Here is a 23,529-nt window from a genome sequence, read left to right on the forward strand (position 1 = left end):
TTCTTCCTTCCCTCTCCCCGGATAGTGTGATCGCCTAGGGACATCATCCCTCTTACGTGAGGAGATAACTTAGCAATAAATGTCGAAATCCCAGCAGTCTAATTGTCAGTCCTAATCCTAATCGAGAACAGACGGACAGACACATGAAGAGACAAGATAAATACAAAAAGGAGTTTTGATAAATGGAACTCTTTTGAGTAAAGAAGTAGCCATTAGAGATAAGCAAACCGGTTCCTGGTGGAACCGGTTTTCGGCTCTGAACGGATCCGGTTCCGGAACCAGGTTTTCGGATCCGGGTCTGGAACCGGTTCTCGAGATCCGGTTTCGGAACCCGTTTTTGGATCCAGGTCTGGAACCGGTTCTGAAAACCGTATCTCCAAGAACCGGTTTCTCGAGGAACCGGAAATTTGTGGCCATTCCTAGTAGCCAGGCTTTCTTGGTCAGGTTTCAGTGTCCCAAGAGTAGGTTGCATCTTCATTCTTATAATCCCTCCTTCATCAGTTCAAAAACGAGAGGGCATATTGGTTCAGTGGTAGAGCACTCACCTCTGGTGTGTGAGATCCCTGGTACCATCCCAAACTTTGTGAGTGGAAAATCTTGTGACCGTGTTTTTTCTCAAGGTTTTTTATTCCACATCCTTATTCTTTTTTAACCATTCACTTTTATTAAATCATCCATTCTTGTTTAGCCTATAGGCCATAGCCGTGGGACATTAATTTACAGTTTTATTTTATTTTTAGAACAAATAATAATAAAAGTCCCCTTTTTCTATTTCCATGTTGATCGACACATTGCTAAAATGGTTATCGACTGAGATAAACCTTATATATATATATATATATATATATATATATATATATATATATATATATATATATATATATATATATATATATATAGAGAGAGAGAGAGAGAGAGAGAGATATTAAGTGTCCCAAGTGTAGGTTTACTAGGCCCTATTTATGCACGGGCCCATGGCGGTAAATTTCTAGTGATGGTATTTTTGAAAAATCGAGATTGAAGTATGGTATTGAGAAAGCAGGCTGTGTCCACGAGAGAAAAAATTACGAGAGATCTACATCTAAAACAATATTTGTACCACATTACGGTCAGGTTTTCTCGTTACGACGCAACTGGTGCTAGAAGGAGCTGAGGCTATCGGTTAACAGCTGCCAATGTGACCCTTACATTTGTACGCACCACCTCGTTAATGGTAGCTCAATTGTGAGTGGACTCATGCGTATTATCTAGGCGTATACTGAATATAAAGAAATATGGGTGGAAATAATGCAAAATTTTCTTGGGCCCAGTGCCCTTCGCCTAAAATCTCTAAATAGGGGTCTCAATATATATAAATTCTAATTTCAAAAAATTCATTGTTTTTCATGAATTAAAACATGTATTTTCATTCATGAACATAGTATGTGCATTTTCTGAACTTACGAAAAAGGATCATAACTAGCTTCTATTATGTATGCCATTATTAATATTATTGGTATTACTAGGTTTGAAGAACACGAGCCCAGGATGTGTTGCGTCGGCTAAAATTCGACTGCATTTTCATGAAGCAAGTCTTATCAGTATGCTCATAAAACACTCATTTAATTACCAATGGCTTGCACCGATCAGTTTGTGAGTATAATGGAAGTGGGACACGAACTTAAGGAAACTAGAAATAAACTTAGGAACAAATTAGATAAGTATATGTACGTAGATTTTTAGGGATCCAAGACGTTATAAGCATGCGCATGATCAAAGAACGTTACTTATTACGAATCAATGAATTCAGTTGAAATATTGGGAAATTATTTAAGATATTATTATTTCGTAACGTAGCAAAGCACGAAGTTCAGGGATGTCTTGAACCACGACCGCATTTTTGTGAACAGGTAGGCTTTGAGATATTATTTGAAGAATATTACAAAAATATAATAATCTGAATTGTAACGTTATGATGATGTGTTACAGTTATCGAAAATGAGATCAAACACAAGCATACTCTCTTCTATTCTCTTTCGACAAAATTCCTCAGGAAATCACGGATTTCGATCACATTTCTCACCTTGTTACATGAGCTTGACTTATTCTTCAATCAAGGCAGCTTATTGTATTCATTCTTTTGTCGCAGGTGACTAAGCAACAATTATTTTGCTTTCTGCTCTCACAATATTGATAGAATATGGCATCGCAATGAGTATTCCGTCAAAGTTTTGATAACCCCAGTTTTTGTTAACCAAGTAAGCCTGAGAAGAGAATGCACACGAATGTAAAGCAATAATTTTGATTGAGGCTGTCGTTTGTAACCCGTTACCAGTAACAGCCAACAACTGACTTCCCAGTGAATGTGCAACCAGCCATCAAGTCATGCAAATTGGAAAGATTTGATTTGATTTGAAAGATCAGCAACGAGGACCTACTGATTAACGTGGAATCCGAACCCACATGAACTCCCGTCGGGAATCGAACCCGGGTCTCACATGCCGCAAATGGAAATAAGTTACAACGTAATGTGTCCCGGAGGGTTCTTAAATAGAATAGACGATTGTTATAGAATCTCGCAAGACGGTCTTTATTTTTTCATTCACGAATCTGAACTCATCGACTAGTTCATACACTGTCATTGTAGTTATGCGGGCAATTTTTCGAGGTAGCGATTCGACTGGGCAGTCCGAATTATAAACACGTTCACTTTCATCAGTTAACATGAAACTGATGCCGTATGCACTGTTGTTATGCTCTGATCAGAAGATTCACTTTCTGATACTACAAATCTGGGGACAGAATCGCTCAAGTTAGCAACAGTATATGCGGATGTGTTGTAGAAACTTTTGTGATCTTTGAACATTTTGGAATGTATAAAAGAAATCCTTTCCTAAAGAAATATTGTATATAGTTATTATTATTATTATTATTATTATTATTATTATTATTATTATTATTATTATTAGTAGTAGTAGTAGTAGTAGTAGTAGTAGTAGTAGTAGTAGTAGTAGTAGTAGTAGTAGTAGTAAATAAACTGTAGCCCTGTTTTTTTTTAGTGGACCTTACTTTAGAGACACCATGTCCATGTAAAACATACGTACAAAAAGACTTCACAATATTATGTAATACATACATAGTACTGTCAAGTCTTTTTGTATTTTTCTACTAAAGTTTCACTGACATGCTCACAGCATATTTTCCTATTTTATTGTATCCTGCTTCCCATTTTTGTTTTCCATACAACAAGAGAAATATACGCAGGTCTTCAGGGAAAGAATGGAAAGGTTAATGGATCTGCTTTCACTTTCTGTATTATTGATATACGTTACAACTGTACTCTCTCTCTGTGGATATATTAAACAAATAAACGACCAACCTCTATATTTACTTTAATCCTAGAGTGCATTGCATGGGTCTAATTGACCCGTAGGGTATTCCGAAATAAGCGTTTCGACAGAGTTCCCTCCCTTCTGCACAACATTTGCTTTCACTGAGAGTTTCCCCTTATATTTCCGGTTTTTAAATGTGTTCCTGTGAGTTTCTTTCAAAAATCAGAATACTGATTTAATACGCACAATCTAACAATAAATTAGTCATGCATTGAAAGCTTAAAATGTTAATCTGCAAATTAGTATTAACAGCTATTTCATACTTGATGAAACATTTTCTCGTAGAAAATCAAGGAATATAAGACATATGTTAAGAAAATAATTAAAATGCTAGGTTTATATACTTGTAGTCAAGAAAAGTTTATATGTTTGTGGCCAGTTTTTTTGACAGTGCTATCTCGGAAACCACAAGCTCTAGAAAGATGCCATTTTCACTGATCGATTGCAGTTCTAATTGAACATTTAAGAAAAACATGGCCGTTATTTCTTTATTACATTTTTGAGAGTACACTGCAAGTGTTGAAATTTAAAAAAAAATATTATATCCTACGAGGTATACATCCCAACACCACTTATTTGTATATAGGGGTTGTATATCCCTCAGGCGTTTGTTTCATGGCCAAATGATAATGAAAAACGAAGGATAACCATTTCTCCAATCTAAGATGAATCTTTATTGTTTTGATTGTTTTGCCCATTGAACACCATATATAACTGACACTAATTCTGTGTGTAATGTATTTGCTTATTAAATACTGCATGCAAGAAGAAAGAAAGCACTAATCATACATGAATTAGAAACTTCAATTGGAAGTAGGCTCAAATCTTGCACAGTACAAGATATTGAAAAAAATAATTAAAAAATCACCTTTATGATAGCGCTTGCAGATTTTTATCAAGACGTCTTTCACTTGTATCTGTACAAGAACATGTAAAAATGTTCTGAGGAATGACAAGGAAATTCATGCTCATATGTGAATGATGTGCTGTGTAAAGAGCGCAGGTTCAGCTAGTAATATTTTAATAAACTAAGAAAATTATATAAGAAATTTATTGTGATTGATATACAACTACATATCTTGGGTGTTTTTCGACGTAGTCATCACGAACCTCTAGACATTTCTGGTAACGTTATACAAACTTTCCTATATCATCTATGTAAAAGTCTGCCGTCTGAAACTGCAAGCAGTCCAGAACTTATGTCTTGAGCACTTTGCTCTCATTAAAACCGCTTCGATGCAAGCCACTGTTTTAGCTGAAAAAAGAGAAAGAAATTACTGGGGACAAACTCGGGGCTGTAAGGGTAATGATTAAATAGTACCCATCGAAATATTTGAATTGTCTCAACAGTACGAGCAGCTGTGTGTGGACGAGCGTTATCATGGATGAGAAGAATTCCACGGCGTAACATATCTCTCCACAAATTTTGAATTGCACGTCACAAGCTATTCAGTTCTGTTATTGTTCAGCGGTGATTGAATCACACTTTCTTCTTAACGCGTTCCTCCAAATCGTCGGTCTGAACACAAGATTTCCGTTACGTTCATCGTCATAACTATTTGAACGCCCTTCCCCCCGAAAGTCTCTGTACCATTGTCTGACCTTCCCTTCATTCATTATTATCGGTCTGTAATTGGCACACATTTTCTCATGGATGTCAGCTGTATTCTGTCCTTTAGCGTTCACAAATCGTATGACAGATATCACGTCACATTTGACGGGATTTTGTGTTACGACAGCCATTTCACCTTACTGTTACTCGAACGTAACCAATTCTACTCGGAAGATTCAATCGCTGTTGCAAACACAGAATGCTAGGACATGCTCCTGCGCATGCTCAACTTTAATCAGTGTTACCAACCCCTCGTAAAACGTTATCGTTCTTTTTATTGACGTGCGATTCATACTTATAAGGAAAATTATTAAGGAAGTCTTAAATGACTGCCTGATTATTCCATGCCTAAGTAAAGCTCCTTAAGTTAAAAACTTTCCATAGAATTTGTAACGCAAAGTTCAACCGAGGAAGGATTTTGTATAACTCGACGTGGAAGGGCCGGTAATGGAATTGCAATTTTTATACCTAGGTAATAAGATGCCCATATCTCGGAAATTTTAATGTTAGAGACATGAGATCTAATATTTATACTTTTCATTTAAAATAAATATAGGACGGGATTCAGTGTTCATTTTTTTTTTAATAAAATTTTGACCTAGAAAGGGAGGAAAAAGGGTGGAGGTTTTTCACTAAAAGATGTATATACAAAGTGTTCCAATTTCATATGAGATGTCGAATTCAAAGGAATTGTACCTGAAAAATGCAGAAGGAGCCATACAAAATTTTCCTGTAGCAAGGACATTTGCTAGTTTTCTATAGTAAATAAAATGAGAGTGATTTTGTTTGTGATCTTGTCACGGGAAAATGGCTGAACAGTTTGAAATGTTTTCTTGAATAGCTACTCAAATTGGATGTTTATTATAGCATATTTATTAAAATACCTATTCTATTTTATTCTTTATCCCTTTAAAATATCCTAAAGGCGATGAGAGGGATTCAAAATTTATGCCAAAAATATAGTATGTCAGGAGCACCTCAAGTTAGGAACATGAAACTTAGAATGCAAATCTCACTAAAAGTAATTGTATATATGTTCCAGCGTTTTCGAAATTTCTGCTTCAATGTAGATAAAAAGGGCCAATTTCTAATATTTTTTTCATTCAACTGGACGTTGTCTATCTCATCATTACAGGTAAACGGTTAAATCGTTTGAAACGAACTTTCTAACATATTTAGCACTTAGGTTGAGAAGAGATTCCATTATATTCTTCGTCTTCCTGTCCAACTCAACCGTAGGTTGGTGGGCAACATGGAAATTTTAAAACCTCTCTCTCCCTTGGGAGAGCTGTTTTATACTTTTGATAAGGTCTCTTCGTAACTGCGTCTAGATATTCTATCCTTGGTCTTCCTCGTCCTGGTTTTGCTTCTGCCTTTCCCTCTATCAGCACGGTGATCCAATCAGAGTGTCAAATAAGATAGCCAAGCGTGCTGTTTCTTCTTTTCCCTATTCTCTTCATGATCTGTAGTCCTTCATTAACTTCCTTTAGTACATCTTCATTCCTTTTCCTTTCGGTTCATGATATGCGCAGCATTCTGCGCCAGCACATTTCAAATGCTTCCTGCTTGGATACTTCAGCTTTTCTCAATGTCCAAGTGTTTGATCCGTAAAGCGCCACGCTCCATACCAGGGTCTTAATAAATCATTTACGAACGTCCAACGACACATTTCTTGTTGTTAGTAGTCCTCTTTTCCTATTGAATGCTTGTTTAGCCTGAGCTATTCTAGAACTTACATCTTTTTTCGCTTCTTTCGTCCGAGGATATTACACTTCCTAAATAGGGAAACGTTTTAACGTCGTCGATTTTCTCTCCTTTTGGCCATATGTTTGCCCTTTCCTGTCTTGCTCTTGTGCACTTTGTCATTTTATCACTCCATGATATTAATTTATCAAAAATTTGTGTCCTAAGAGCAGAGGAGGGGGTTTAAAATTTATGCAAAAAATAGCACATCTCATGCCATTCATGTTACGAAGATAAAACGTGATGTATAAACTTCTTATTAAAAATAAGATGACATGCTTCCTAGCTTTTTAGAATTATTTTGCGCTTCTATGGGAGAGAAATGAGCAATTCCTATAATTTTTTTTTCAATATCGTATATATCAATAATCCAAATATTTTCCATAAATTTATTTTTCCATAAGAAGGGACACTCAATAATATATAGGGTAGGCACGTAATCAGAATACTAAAACAAGGAATGGCCGAGATAATTTTCTGGGGACTAACTTGAATTCACCGTACACTCAAACATGTTTACTAACAAAGAACTGAAAAATTCAGGGGGATGAAAATGGTCGAAGATGGTGATGAACCCCTCTGGCCACTCTCTAACTAGGGGGTTGATACAGTGTGACTGTATAAGCTTTTATCATTTGAGAACATGGCAATTTTCTTTTTACTTCGTATCGTAATGATGGAATTTTTGGTAGGTGTATGGTCGATTGGTATATTTTAATAGCATATATCCACCCGCTTGTACAGTTGTTCTTTCGTAAATTTAAGGTAAGTATACGCTGTATTATAAAAATATTAATTAGGTAGGTATACACAATCTATTTCCTCATACGCCCCATTACAACTTTGGTTTTAGTTGTATTATGAGTGTGACATTTCATGTGTCAGTCTCAAGGGACTGTAGAACAATAACGTAACTAAGAGTGCAAACGGGGTATGTTCCCGGGGCGCCGGATTGAGGGGCGAAAACTGGGCAAATATTTATGTTCACTATCAGGCAAGAAAAGGAGTTTTAGCAAACTAAAGATCATAAAAAATATCTCAGAAACTTAAGACAACAACGACTCACCAACCTTAGGATTATATTCATAGAACATAAGTTAGTCTCAAAGCTATCTTTAGAGCACACTGTATAAACCATTGCAGCCCGCAAAGTTAAATTTTAGTTCCAGCTTTTGTGTTTTCATTTAACTTACATTGATTTAAGAAATTTGCAAAATGTCCGTGTATAATACTCGAGACAACAGCTTGACTGTTTGTTATAATGAAATATTCTATTCTAAGGCAACAGACTGTTGATTCATTCTACACATATACACATATGCCGACATAATTCCAAAAACATTGTGATAGGCATTTACTATGATAAGACTATAAGAATTCAAGCATACTACTCTCAGATTATTTGGCAATCAAATACTAATTAGTTTGGAGTTTCATCTTGTACAAAAAATTTAATTATGTACTGCAATTTTGAAATCAAGTTCTACCACTTAAAGAAAAATGGAATAGGAGAATTATTATGTGATACCAATATCAGGTGTAGTCGGGGAGCGTTTTGGTTTGGTTGGTCAAGGGGGGTGGCTAAGGTGAGTTCTTGCCCGGGCGAGAACTAGCCTAGTTGCATCGCTGATGTGGGAGAAGCCAATATGTCTGTTTTGAACAAGAAGGTGATACTTTATATATAGGTGATTTAAAAAAAAAATCAAATTCGAAATTTCAACGGATTTACACGTTTCATGGCTTCTACATACCTAAAAAAAATAATTTTCGATGTCTTTCCTTCTATTCATTCGCTCTCTCGTCCTAAAGTATGTGCGCTCGTCTAGAGGGCACTTTTTATGATATCCAGATTAATTTTAAAGCTTCCATAAAGTTCTCTAAGGTGGGTCTTCGAATTTTTTCCCCATTCCCAAAATAAGGGAAGTTTACGTGACGGTGAAAATTTTAGAAGTGCGATTTTCTTGCAAACAGCAGTAACGATTTTGTTAAATCGAATAATCCGTATCTCATTAACAGCTCTATAATATACGAGGGCCATTCAGAAAGTAACCTCCGATTGGTTTAAAGAGAAACACAAAAGTAAATAATAAGAATTTATTGTATACCATCTGAAAACTACTTTTCCGGCATGTGCTTACCCATTTGAGCCCATGTATTTGTGCCATCATCTTGGCAGCTACTCCAACATAAACCTTGACCTCGACCGCGAGTTATCATCGGCATATCTTTACCATCATATTTCATTACCTAAATGTAAGAATACATGTACGTAGTCTACTTTTAAACACAACTATAACATTAACATAAACATTTAGAACAGCATGTATATTATTGTTACTTATTTCCTCGACTGTTCTATATATTTCAAACAATTTTTTAAATTTTTTTTACAACAAATGCCACTAAAGAAAATTGACGTTAATATTAATAAAAATATCTATAAATACTAAACTTCTTGCAGTTTCTTTTTGTCTGTCAATTGTTTTAAATACATGTTATGCACACTTTTCTACTACATACAAAGATTGGAGTCGACGAAGATCAGTGATGGAGCGTTCACCTCTGGTGCGTAGGGTCCTTGGTTCGATCTCAGCACGCACCGAGTGAACTTTGTGGTGGACAAACATCGTGTGCGTGAGTTTTCTCGTACTTCTGCCGTTTCTTTCACTTTCTATTTTTGATTCATCACCCTCCCCTTTAGCCCAGCCAGCATAACTTTGGGACGTAAAACTTCAATATTTCATTTCATTTTTACATTCAAAGGAACTTGGACGGTAACACGTGAAGAATTTATATTTTGTTCTAAGTTGTTTGTGGTAAGCACACATAGAGCAGGTTTTCCTAAATTTTTGTTTGTCATTCGGATTTTTTTTCTGTTAGCATACTTTCTTCAGGAGTTATCAATTGTTGAATTTAGTGCTTCGGTGTCTCACACGTCTTCTAAGAAAGGGAATTATGAATTATTTTGACGAGACCTTGGTAAATTTGAATCGTCATTTAATCATATTATCTCTGTAACAAAGATGGAGAACAAAATTATTACACCTTACACCTGATGTTACACTTTACTTCTTAATGTTCCAATGGACTTGCTTGTTAAATACTTCTCCATGGTGTCTAATAGAGTACAATTATATTACATACACGCAATCAAATACGTAATTGAAAACACACGGTCTCCTAGCCGTTTGCAAAATTTCGTAACTAGAAACCAGTGGTGGATCCAGGGGGGCGATCGGGGCAATCGCCCCCCAAGAAGAGGATTTTTTAAAAATTTTATATATAAATTAAACCCATCCCAGAGTTGGGAACTCTTAAAAGTAGCTCTAAATAGCAGTATTACAACCCACCGCCCCCCAGAAGTCCGTTCTGGATCCGCCCCTGCTAGAAACATTAGAATTCACAGACCCTGATATTTTTAAAATTTGATGCTTACCTTGAAACATTCAACTACTAACGGATTAGCACAACATGAAAATGAGTGGAAAGGATTGATAGTAAATTCGCGAAAGATGATCGCAATCAGGCCGGTAGCCAGCCCCAAAATTTAGGGGGGGTAGAAGTTAGGGGGCCGACCCAACCATATTATAGTTCATTTGCAAGCCTACCATGAAAATATTAGGAAGGCCAGTAAAATTTTAGGGGACCGGGCCTCCCCAAGACCCCCCTTGTGTACAGGCCTGATTGCAATAGTGTGGACAGTGTTGCTAGTAGAGTGCTAATCAGCACTACGTTTTTTTTTTTTTTTTTTTCATTTTAGTGGTCAAAATGATAGAAAGCTTCCACAACAACTACACAATGACATACAAGCAAATCTAAAATGGTCGTTTGGAGGTGGCTGGTGGCTTTCTGGACAATTAATGTACCAAGGTAGGCTTGAAATATGAAATTTTACATCAAGTAAGAATAAAGTAATGCAATAAATTACATATAGACCTATATAAAAAAGGCAGACTTAAGGAGGCGTTTGCCCCCACCGTCCTTTCCGTGGATCCATTAGCGGAATGACATGATTTAAATTAAAACGAGAGCGAGAACATTTAGTACGAGAGTTGTATATTTTTGTTATTGAATCATAGGGAGCATTGTTAGCGAGTGTAACGTATTAATGCTACTTTTAGCTTCACAATCGCTCGCGGAAAGTGCAACAAATTAGGTCGCAGGTAAAATAAAAGATTTCCATAAAAAAAATAATCTTTTTTGATTCTTTGCACAATCTTAAGATTATTTACGGAATACTACAACTCACTTCCTGCAAAAGATAAATAACAATAGTGATCAAGTTTTCAATAGAATTTACATTTATCACAGCAACCAACAAATTTTAGAATTTTCAAGTTTTTTATGTTAGTAATTTTGTAGTGCTCATTTCATAACTTCATACGAAACGAGAGTTATCTCTGTATAGCAGACTAAAATGTTACCTATTTTTTTAAGTGTGAAATACTCCTTCACCATCAGAAATTCGCATAAGTCTCGCACATTTAAGAGGCTGCGACCTAGAAACGGTTGGAAACCACTACAACCTTTCTTGAGTGATGATACACTTCACTGGAAGTCCAGGACGTCACGACACACTAGTTTGAAATTTTTATTATAAATAATAATAATAATAATAATAATAATACGTATAATAGTGAAACCAATTAGTCTTTATAATGACTCTATATAGCACTGACCATTATTGCTACTGCTGGAGATGTTGCTGTTGCTATGGTACAGAGTCTGTCTCGATTTTAACTAATTATTATTATTATTAAATTCTTCATGATTTTTAAATTCTGAAATTTCACGACACAGCAGTGTGTCGCGACACATCGGTTGAGAACCACTGTACTGCACCAATGGTTCTCAAATTCTTTGTTTTGGAAGGGAAGGATTACAGTACAGTCTCCTGTGTTGAGTGTACCCCACTCCTGGGATACAAACACTTACGTGATGACTACGACAGGTTACCATTATTACTAGTATCCATTCTGGAATCTCTGGAAAATATTTTTAGAGTTTCGGAAAATTTTTCTTGTTTCTTTTTTGAAATGTGTGATTGAGTTACATTAGTTTTTAACCGACTTAAAAAAAAGAAGGTTTTCAGTTTGACTTGTATTTATGTATGTATGTATGCATGTTGGTACGTGTATTATCTCAAGAATTGTTGGTCGTATTTCGAAGTAACTTTCACTAATTAGAAAAATTGTTACCAGGAAAGGTTTATACACATTTTAAAAAATGGAAAAAGTAATAATTAATTAATTAATTAAAAATCAAATAATTCCTACAATGGCTGAGAAAACCTATCCTAAAATGTACTGCAACAGAAAATTCAACAAAGTAAGGCGGGTTGCATACAAGCAAGGTATAAGAACAATTTTTAGCCAGCTTTTCCCGAATGATTTAACGCTGGTGATGGATGTTAGATCATTGACGATGTCATACCAATTTACATACCGGTCTTGCTAAACTTTCGCAGAATATCATGCACTTTCTTTTGATTGGTTGCCTACTGCGAGAAGTGTCTTCCAAATTGAAATTTCCACAACAAAGGCCTCTGACTGACCTTTATGTCTATGTTTCCTGTTTCAAGTGCCTAAATAGCTTACTTCAAACAAACCTATTGGGAGTCACGATGGCCATTACCAAATGCGTACATCTGTTTCAAGAGACGGACTTTTGATCTCAGGTCATGTGAGTTCGTAAGGGATGACATTAAGAAAGAGAGAGAAAGAAGTTAAATTTAAATATGGGGATAGAGGGAGATATATTCACGTATGGAAGCTTAAAATTGGAGAAACAGATGATTAGACAGCATCCATATTCTGAAGAAAATGTGATTTTCTGAATCATAGGTTCTCAGTAAAACCTGTGAGCATCACACCCGCAGTTGTCGAATTAAGGTGGAGAGTTTTATTATTATTATTATTATTATTATTATTATTATTATTATTATTATTATTATTATTATTATTATTATTATTATTATTATTATTGAAGCGTCAGATAATTGTGCAGGGAGGAAAATATCGTAACATATGGAGAACAAAGTATTATAAAACTCATAGCTTTCGGAAACGGGTTTCGAACAAGAACCTTTCGGTTATGAAGCTACGATGTTAACCACTCACCCACTTAGATAGCTACTTGATAAGCCATATTTTTGTTGGATATCTCGAGAATGCAAACACTTTCGAGGAATTAAAATTGAAAATATACTCTTATTGCGTCTATATTTCCTGTTTAAAGTATCTGAATATACGGAGCCAACTAATAGCGAAGGTATTGGGAACCGTGATGGTTCATTGGGAGAGTGCTTACATCAAGTTTCAAGGATCGGAGGCTTGATCCTAGGCCATATGAGTTCATGATGAACGACATTGGGAGAGAGATTCAAATATGGGGACAGAAAAAAGACATTCACAGATGCAAGATTAGAATGGGAGACACAAATGTTCGGATACCATCCATATTCTGAGAAATGTTGCAATTTTGTGAAGCATTAAAATTGTATAGTGAAGATTACATCAGTGTGGTTGTACAATCATTGAAAAGAAATGGTATTCAACTACCATAGTGTGTTGTGTGCCATGCTATCCATAGCAATGATGCTCTCCTCCCCGTCCGATTGGAATGACATTTGTCAACGGTACATGTAGCCCTCAAAGAAAAAAAAATCTAAAGATTTCTTTATTGTGAAAAGAAACTCACTGAAACATATGAAATTGGATTCCTTTGGAACCTTTCAAGAACAAAATGAAAAGGTGGTGGATCATATTAAATTTCTCTTCTAACAGACAAAGATAAAAAAAACTTCATACTATTGGTGAGACTCCTATCAAACTTTGCACATTTAAGGCAAATAAAATTGTACTTTGGGAAGACTGCCAGAAAAGAGTTGACAAAATATATTTTCCTTATTTGTGTGAAGAAGAGTGGCAGTGCAAATTAGCAAGAACAGTTTTCATCAGTGATGTTGATTTACTTCCACAAAAAAATTCAGGAGGAAGTAATTGAATTGAAGTGCGATTCAAGTGTTATAAAACTGTTTCAGTTAAAGTCTTTGGAATAATTTTGGGTTTGTTTCCAACTTGTTTACCTAAGAGTAACAAAAGAAGCTTTAAAAGTTCTTGTTGAGTTCTCGACTACTTACCTTTGTAAATCAGCATTTTTTTTTGACTTTGACCATAATACAATCAAAATATTACAACGTTTGGAAGTGGAAAGTGATCTCAGGTGTGTAGGGTCCAACTTATAACTGAATATCGAGAAACTTGTGAAGAAAAAGCAATATCAACTATCACACTAATTTTTTTCCTTTGCCCTTACTGGATAAGTTTTTGGACTCCATTTTATACACTGAAATAGCATTTTGTACTCATTTTTGACAATTAAAAAAAAAAATGCATAACTATTTAGTTTTCAAATAAAGTAGAAATCTTGAACACGTGTAGAAAAGATACGTCAAATAATGTTCTGAAGTTTGCTAAAGCTAAAACGTAAATGCTTATTACAAGTTGTGTTTTTATTCATAATTTTAGATTTTATTTCAATCATACTTTTGCGCCTACTTTACTCATATATCACGCTTTCCCCCTCTCAGGTTGAAAACCACTAATATAAGTCATTTTCGTAACGAAAGTGAGTATTTTACGGATGATCTTCTCAAGAGCTATACTCAGGCGATTTTGTTCATATAACATGAATAAATGTTCTATTAACAACTTGATAATACGTATGAAAACTAATTTGTCCTGAAAATATCCACAAGGGGAGTATACGAGTACTCTTGGGGGAGATTTTTTGGGGGGCGATTTTCTCAAAATGACTAAGACGATTTTGTTTTGGAATGCTCCACGGGCCAGTGCAAGGGACCAGAGAAGTATTACTTGGCTAGCAATACTCCACGACCTAGTGCAGCCGACCAAAATAAAGGTTTTGTATTAGGATATTCCACGGCCCAGTAAAACCGACTAGAGTTGTAAAAATTGGGTAAGGCCAAAAAATGAAATCTTTAAGTTTAACGTCCCACGGTTATGCCGGTTAGGCTAAAGGAGACGGTGATAATGAGAAATGGTGGAATGAAGAAAGTGGGAGGAAACGGGAGAACCCCGAGAAAACCCACGAGCACGGTGTTTTTGGGTAAGGCCAATTCCAGATCAGACTGAAATTCTGAGGTGCTAGGTGCTCCTCTTTTCAAGAGTAATCTTCGGGTCTCTTGTTGAATCTTCGGCAGGGCGCTAGTCAAGATGGGGTCTTCTTTCTTCAGTGACATATGACATCAAGTGAAGTGTAGTCTGCTTTTGTTGACATGCAATACGTAACTGGCAGCCGTCACATGGCTGGGAATATTATAGTACTGTTTGACCCTCCGTCCGTCCGTTTATTGATCGAGAAGTATTAAAACGAAAATGGTAATAGTTACAATAGGACATTTTTCTTAAATATGAACCATACGTTCCAGGAATAGATACAATTTCGGCTCTAATGCCTGTATTGAGAATGCTATAATACGGTAGATATTACGTCATTGGCTTTCCGCGAACAGCTGTAATGATGTTTATGGGGAGTGGCCAGCTTAGTTACTCGTGGCTCGTTGAGCACAGTAGACGGTTGGTGGTGATTGGCTACCCTCGTACCACATCTCCAGCAGGTCCAAGCGCGGGAAGCCAACGCCATTATACCCTCTGAACTATACCATTTTCTCTTCATCATTGATCATTATAGAGCAAAACCTATAATAGATACGAAGATAAACAGTTTCTTTTATAATAGTTTAGTGTGCCAAGAATAGAATATATACAACTTCAGCTTTAGTTTAGCGATTGAAACCGGAAATTGTATGAATATTTGGCTTCCGGTTTTAATATTGGATTTTCATTGATTGGAAACGGTATTAAATAGAGAGATAAACGGTTTCTTTGATATGAGTTTAGTATGCCAGGAATAAAATAGATACCACCTTATAGCTCTAGTTCATCGATTGAAACCGGAAAGTTGTAGGAATACGTCCCTTCCGGTTTTAATATTGAATTTTCATTGAGTAAAAACGGTAAAAGAAAACGAAGAGAAAATCATACCAAAAGACTGTTCCATCTACCACCCTGTCTGCCTAATGAAACCTGAAATGAAAAACGTATCCCTGCTTGGTTAGCGATGTGGTTCTTTGTAGACTGAAAGTTCATGTGAAACATTTCAATATTTAATGCTTTGAAAGGGCTGTTTTCAATTAAATATCAAATCAAATAAAATTCCTTACTATTTTGCAGCGTGAGTATGAACTTAAAATACATTCCTTATTGTCATTTTATTAGATACTAGTGTGTTCAGCTTTCGGTCATGAACTGTAAGTGAAATGGCGTGTAAATGATATATACAACGAGTGCTTAGTGATTACTGATTACATATACAACAAATCACACATAAAGCTAATTGCCAAGCTGGATAGTATGTTTATTGGTGTGTCACCTGAATAAATCCAGAGCCATCTATTTGCGGGGAAGGAAAGCACTATCTCTTCCATAGACCATTTCAGGCACTGATTTTAATTTCGTACGTAAATTTAAACGAAATTCAATTTATCAAACTTGGCTAGAATGGTACCATTTGCTAGATCTTCCTCTGTACCAATTACTGAGGATATTTTTTTAAAAACCGATCAAACAAAACTCATGCTAGACGAGGATAAATACCGTACAATTGTACCTTGTTTAACTAAAAGATTCCTGATTTATAGGGTGTCCGAGAAGTCCCTGTGCTTCTAGGTTTGAATTTAACACAGAACAATGTTAGTTTAAGTTTAGTTGTGGTATTGGTAACACTACTTTCATAGTCACAGAAAACGTTGTTTGATTCCTCTGCTTTCAAACACTGTCTGGTAGAATATCCATGAGTTCAACCTTTCGAAAGATAACTTTTCAGGCGTTCCGCAACATTTCAAGGAAGACATGGAGACTTTTGAAAGATAACTTCTCAGGTGTTCCGTAGCATGTCAAGGAGTACGCGGAGTCTTTGAAAAGAACTTTTCTTGCAGGTGTTCCGCAATATGTCAAGGTGGGCATGGAGTCTTTTGAAAGATAACTTCTCAGGTGTCCCGTAACATGTCAAGGAGTACGTGGAGTCTTTGAAAAGAACTTCTCCCGCAGGTGTTCCGCAATATGTCAAGGTGGACATGGAGTCTTTCGAAAGATAACTTCTCAGGTGTTCTGCAACATGTCAAGGAAGACATGGAGCACATACAGTTCCACTGGATACAGAGTTCGTATGCGTAAGTACTCAGTCACATGTACTAATTAAGTAAGCTAAAATTACACTGTCATTGCTCTCTGCGATAATCAAATCTAGAAATACGGAAATTTATCTGAGACCCTATAGAAAGGGACCCAACGAAAAGTGTAATGTATTTGCAGCGTAGCAATGTAGAAGTTCTCCTAAATGTTAGATATCCTAAATAACTTTACTTGAAATGAAAATATACATCAATTACAATTTTTAAATGTTGTTCATTTAATTATTTATACGAGGGGCACGACAGCTTAGTGATAGAGTGCTTTACCTTTGGTATGTACGGTCCCTGGTTCTATCCAGGGATTGAAAGATTTCATTTCATTTCATTTCAGTTAGTTATCGAATTATCTACTTATCGTGTAAATTAGGAGCTAAAACAAAAAATGTGTCAAGATTTGGGTTTTGTAGTTTGATATTTACGCTATCAAGAGTGGTGCTACGTACTGTATGAGCTAGCTAGAACACGGCATGTTTCGTGAAAAACGAGTAAGCTTTTCTTAATGCCACTAGAATTTTCAACTTTATCTCCATTGCCCTAAAGCAGTGGTTCTCAAACTTTCCGACAACGCGGACCCCCTGTGCATTCGGAAAGTGATCCGCGGACCCCCTTGCAATGCTATATGAAATTTCACATGGTATTAAAAACTACACTGATTAGAATTACCACTGACAAGAAAAAGATAAAAAAAAAAAAATATTCCAATAAGTAATTTATTCTAAAGATACATGATTGTTTCCTAGTGAACGAAATTTCAATTGAAAATACAGTAACTTTCAAGACTGAAAATCAATGGACTTTTTTTAAAAAAAAAAAAAGAAAAAAGGAAATTACCTTGATAAACAATGTTCTCAAATGTGGGGTCACTAATATGAGGAAGAAAATTCTTTCTGTTTTTCCATAATTGCACTGAAATCCGGAATAAGTTTTGTCACCATCAATCTTAGGTGTGATTTCACATTAAGACGATTTCGCTTTCAGGCTTTATTTAATACTGCAAAGAGCAGAAAACGTCTGCTCACATAAGTAAGTTAAGGGAAAGCATCAAATGCTGCAATGCCTTTTTAGACAACTCTTCATATTCTCAGGGCAGAAATTTAATAAAGTAGGAAAACATTTAAATTTACAAACGTAAGTATAATTTCTAATTGCTTTCTTTTTAGTAACTGAAAAGAATACTTCTTGCATAAGAACTGTGAGTTCCATTTTATTATAAAACATTTCAACTTTTAGGCGTCGCGAACGCCCTGGCTACGTCCCACGGACCCCCAGGGGTCCGCGTACCCCACTTTGAGAACCACTGCCCTAAAGGACAGCTATATTCCGAGGACGTAAAACTTTAAAAAAAAAACATAATTCAGCAATTAAATTGCCCTTTTCTTCTAAAAGAAAAATGTAGGTGTTAAAATAAAGAAAGAACTTGGAACAGTAGCAAATGTGAAAGTGATATCAGAATTACACTTCCCTGTCAACGTCGAAAGTAAAATTAACGAGTTATTCAAAAATTTCATACAAAATATTAATAGATTTAAGGTTAGGGTTTTCATTTTCCTTTAAGTCAACAGCTTTCACTTTGCTCAGTTTAGAGCATATACTGAGCTCAATTTAACACTTGACTGCTTCTCTGGACAGGGGAGAGGGAGGGGGGAATAGGATATATATATATATATATAGTCATTTTTGTACACCATACGTTTCATCTTAGCTCCTACGTGGTTGTTCGTGGGCAATGTCAAATACGGGAAATATGGGTTATTATTCTGGTAAAGATTTCGTGACAAGCAGAGAGATTGTGTAAGGGATCTGGAATTCCCTGAGTTCATAAACGGTTTGTCGTCACAACGCGCGAGAAGTTGACCTCGTCGCTAGAATTTTCATCATCTCCATAGCAGCAGCACCAGCACCAGTAATACAGAAACAAGAAAGTTTGTCTACGAAGCTGTTTCCTTGCTACGTATATATAGCTATATATATATATATATATATATATATATATATATATATATATATATTGAGTGAGTGAGTGAACTCTCGTGTATGTATGTATATGTGTACGTAATTGAAGCTTGTTACAACAAATGGGCCTGTCGTCCATCAAGCTCTTTCATATGTTGTCATTTCTGTCTTGCCTTTTTCAGGTTCCACTTGACTCCTTCCCTTTCCTTGGGAATTAACTTACTCGTGAACGTGTAACTTCAATTGTGGACTCTCTCTCATTCTCTCTCTCTCTGACTCCCTTTACGATAGTCTCTGGTGAGAGGTCTTGCGTCATCATGGAGGAAGAAATTGTGTGATAGCTTTCGAATGATAATGAATGAACTTTGCTTTGCCCTCTCATGCAGTGTACGAGCATGGAGGTTAATCGACATACTCTCATTCTGAATTTTTCCCGCCCTATAATTACAACAAGAAACAAACTTAGATGTACTTCTCACCTTAACGTCTAACACATCTACCTCGATCAGGGTCAGACTTGTCAATGATTCAATTTAGTTGAGAAAAAGCAAGATAAGGAAAAGAACCCGCGTAGCACAATAAATCCACAGGACGTTTCACAAGTTTCAAGCCCTTTCCAGGACATTTAGGCTTCCAGAAGAAATTTTTAAGACAGGGTGGCCAAATGATGTTAATCTGACTGTAGTTTGTAATTCTGATCAAAAAGTTTCGATATGGCAACACTACTTAGCCTGAGAGTGGGGTTAAGGGTCACTGGACTTAGAACCGTTCATGCTATACTGGTACGAGAGTGGCTCAAGGAAACATTCTCGAATCGCTGGATCGATCGATGTAATAGAGTGTTTTAAAGGACAAAATGTATCAACATCACATATTCAATTGGGCCGAACTACGGAAAGCCAACAAAGAAGAGTTCCATAGGTTACCAGTACGGGCTTATCAAGTTGCTTGTAACAGTATTACACTTCGTCTCCAATCATGTATCGATTTCAATGGTGCATTGGTGGACCGGCTATGCCATGGAGAACAGATTAAAATTCTTGTAAGGAAAGGAATGAGACTAATGTTAATACTCAAGTTATGTTGCTAGTTTCTTTACCGCATTCTTTGAAACATCATCTACTGTACATAATTATGGGCCGCCCTGGATAATGGAAATATCCACAAAGTTTCAACTTGATGTGTCACCATACAATATTTGGATGTCCAAAAGTAATTCAATGGTTATCCCACAAAGAAACCAGAAATGTCCTGTAGAATTTCCAAATGATGTCCAAGTAAGCCCACTGGTAAAAGCGGTAGTCCCACGAACATCATAAGATGTAGTGGATGTTCCGTGGACATTCTTTGGAAATTCTCTAGGACATTTCTGTGTTCTTTGTGGGATAATCATGGGATAACTTTTGGACTAACTGGTTCATATTAGCTTTGTTATTCTAAATAACTTAAACTTGAAATACAAATCAGTGAGCAAAGCAACTTTTATTTTTCAAATATATATATATATATATATATATATATATATGACTGTGTATTGTGCTGCCAAAATGTCTTGATCCGTGTCAAAAACGCGAACTAAAGCTCACACCCTCACACACCCATGCGCTGAGCCAATAAGGGTTCAGCTGTTGCCAAGCGAGAGAAAGGGATTGGAATTACTTCAGCCGATAGCAGCGCTTGGAACGGAAGACTAGGTGTCAAGTCAATGTGGTATATTTATAACAATTTTGCCAACTAACAGAATATATTGGTTTCATCAGACACTGTAAAAAACAAGAGGTTATTGCATCTAAATGTAACAGGATCCCAGAAACTGTTTCTGAACTATGATTGGTTGATCAGAATGGACTCACAAGCAAAGGGTCCAAATGAATGAATCGAGTTGGGGGATGAGACATAGTGGGACTGGTAGAGAATGTGAAAATATGTACATGTGCAAAGTTATAGCTACTGAGCGCCATAAGAAACGGAGGGGGTCAAAGTTCATGGGAGAAAGGCTATGCTGTTATTGAAATACATCAAATAAACTGTTCAATCGTGAAAATAGTGGAAGATATACAACACAAATTTTGGCAGTTTCACATATTGGCCAAAAAAAAAAAAAAAAAAAAAAGAAAGAAAGAAAGAAAAGAAAAAGAATGGCAGAGTTGATCACGAACCTTCGCCGCCATCTTGAAACCATATATTTTGAAATCTGTGATAGTTTTTGAAATGGAAAGGTGGTAATGTGATATATCAATTAGGGCCAGCATGTTGTCAAAAAGTCAATTATGAACTTTAGTGATCGTTATCTGTACTTATTTGGGAGATTTAAGATTATCTTTACAGTTATTTTTGGAAAATCTAGGAGACTGATACTCGTATATTCAAAGTTAGGATTATCACGAAAACACATGTAAGTTAAACATATCTACAAGTCAAGAAAACTAACAGTGAAATTTGATACTCAACAGTGAAATGTGATACTAATAATGTAATAATATAAAACTTTTATATCAAATTTCACGGTTGGTTTTCTTGGCTTGTAGATATGTTTAACTTACATGTGTTTTCGTGATAATCCAAACTTTCAACATACGAGTATCAGTCTCCTATATTTTCCAAAACAACTGTGAAGATGATAATAAATCTTTCAAATAAATACAGATAACGATCACTAAAGTTCATAAATGACTTTTTGAGAACACGCTGACCCTAATTGATATATCACATGACTACATTTCTCTTTAAAGAATACCACACATTTCAAAATGGCGGATTTCAAGATGGTGGCGGAGATTCGTTATCTACTCTGCCATTCTTCTTTTTCCAATATGTGAAACTACCACCTTTCGTATGGTACATCTTTCACTATTTTCACGATTCAAAAGTTAATTTGATGTATTTCATAACTAGCCCTTCCCCCACCAACTTTGAGCCCCTCCCCGTCCGTTTCTTATGGCGCTCAGCCGGTATCACTTTGTACACACACATATTTTCATATCCTTTATCAGTCGCACTATGTCATCCCGCAACTCGATTCATCGATTTGGACTTTTTACTTGTCAGATAATCATAACAAAAATTGACAAAAATGAAACTAAAACCATAAATTCATTTCCCTCTCTGCTACAATTCATAAAAAGGAATTTATGGTTTTAGTTTCACTTTCGTATTCAGTGTTCAGTTAGCAACACTGTAAATTTAGTGGTATTGCAGAGTATGCCAAACAATGTCTTCTTGTCAATATTGGTATCGTTTCGGATCTAACATAGGGTGACCAGACGTACTGATTTTCGCAGTACAGCACTGTTTTTCAAGGAACTGTTCTAGGTGTTGCGAAGGCACCTAGAAAATCGAAAAATGTTCTTCTTTTTTAAAATGTCCTACGAAATATCCTGAGTTAACTTATTTGCAATATTTTAATGTTTCATTCTTTATTCACAACATTTAGAAAAACGGGATGCCTCTAATACAGGGATGCAAATAACCACTCGCCCGGGGCGAGTGGTTCATCGATGCTGGCGAGCAGACACGTTTGACAATTAACCTGCAAGCATACCAAGATATTTATGAGATCTTGTAAAAACATAAGATGACAGAATTACGAAATGAAAACGTGCACACGTTCTACAAGATGCGCCCACATAGAAATCAAACTGTTTTTAGAAGGGAGCAAGTAATTTTCTTCAAATGACTTTATCATTTTCAAAATAATCATTAGAAGGGTCAATATACCTTGCCAACCGTTTGTACAGATATTCAAAACACTCTTGAAAGTCATTAACACTAAGGTTTCGCAAAATAGGCTCAAGACTTGATTTAATGTTGAAAACTTCTGCCCTTTCATGACCATCTTGGGCTTCGGGAAAAAGAAATAAAATCAGCAGGCGATAAGTTTGGAGAATAGCTATGGTAGGTGGGTAATTTAACAGTTTCACTAAATGTTAGTAATAAATTGTTGTATAGAGACCTATATGGCCTACCATTCGTTGAAGTTGAAGGACAATATTACCTTGCATCATCCTCAACATATTCGCGACAACATTAATAACGATTTTATAATTTATACGCAAATCTGTATCATAATAAAGCATTGTCTATATCATTTGTAAAGGATTTTCTCAATTTGTAACAAAACTTAATATTACACGGTTGTTTCACTTTGATGCGCGTGTTTTTTTCTACGATGACTTTACACGTCCTGCATCTGATGCAAGCCTGCTTAGATACTAACTGCATGAAACCGGTTTCAACAAGCACTAACGGAAAACTTAGATATAGTGTTGCCATTCTATAGTAACTTTTTTGATAAAGGAAATATTTATTTAAAAAATGTTCGATTTCTTTATGAGCACACCTTGAATATCCTTGATACATTAACAGAATCTAGACATTAATTAAGTACTATGTTCTTTACTTGACTTTTATCCAATGTATCACTGTAGCGTTATAACCTTTTCGTATCGTTCGAATCAATTCTGTCATTTTTATGTTTTCGTAAAAGGACTCATTTCCCGAAGTGTTTTTGTGTTAGTTTCCGTACATCCTGTATATATTCAACAAATGATTGGATATATTGAAGTTTTAATTAT

General features: G+C 35.8%; 1 protein-coding gene across 1 annotated transcript in view; it reads left to right on the forward strand.

Annotated features, from left to right (window-relative positions):
* The window catches only part of LOC145672143 (alkaline phosphatase, tissue-nonspecific isozyme-like), a 689,601-nt gene that overhangs the window by 63,775 nt on the left and 602,297 nt on the right, over positions 1-23,529 (forward strand). The window lies entirely within an intron of this gene.

The sequence above is a fragment of the Thermobia domestica genome, chromosome 15 (genome assembly GCF_964235325.1).
Source record: "Thermobia domestica chromosome 15, izTheDome1.hap1.1, whole genome shotgun sequence".
Classification (NCBI taxonomy): domain Eukaryota; kingdom Metazoa; phylum Arthropoda; class Insecta; order Zygentoma; family Lepismatidae; genus Thermobia; species Thermobia domestica.